Raw genomic sequence first — 321 nt, 5'->3', positions numbered from 1 at the left:
ATTGTAGGATTTCGTTGATTAAATTTTTGTGTGAAGAATCAAGAAAAAAAATTGAAGTTAACCTATTCAATAATTCTCGAATACTTTGCGAACAATTGTTCTGATCGAAGAAATTATCAAAGAAAAATTATATCGAAGTCGATAACAAATTGTAGGATTTCGTTGATTAAATTTTTGTGTGAAGAATCAAGAAAAAAAATTGAAGTTAACCTATTCAATAATTCTCGAATACTTTGCGAACAATTGTTCTGATCGAAGAAATTATCAAAGAAAAATTATATCGAAGTCGATAACAAATTGTAGGATTTCGTTGATTAAATT

The sequence above is a fragment of the Apis dorsata genome, unplaced genomic scaffold (genome assembly GCF_000469605.1).
Source record: "Apis dorsata unplaced genomic scaffold, Apis dorsata 1.3 scaffold_123, whole genome shotgun sequence".
NCBI lineage: Eukaryota > Metazoa > Arthropoda > Insecta > Hymenoptera > Apidae > Apis > Apis dorsata.
Note: the sequence above shows the minus strand (reverse complement) of the source record.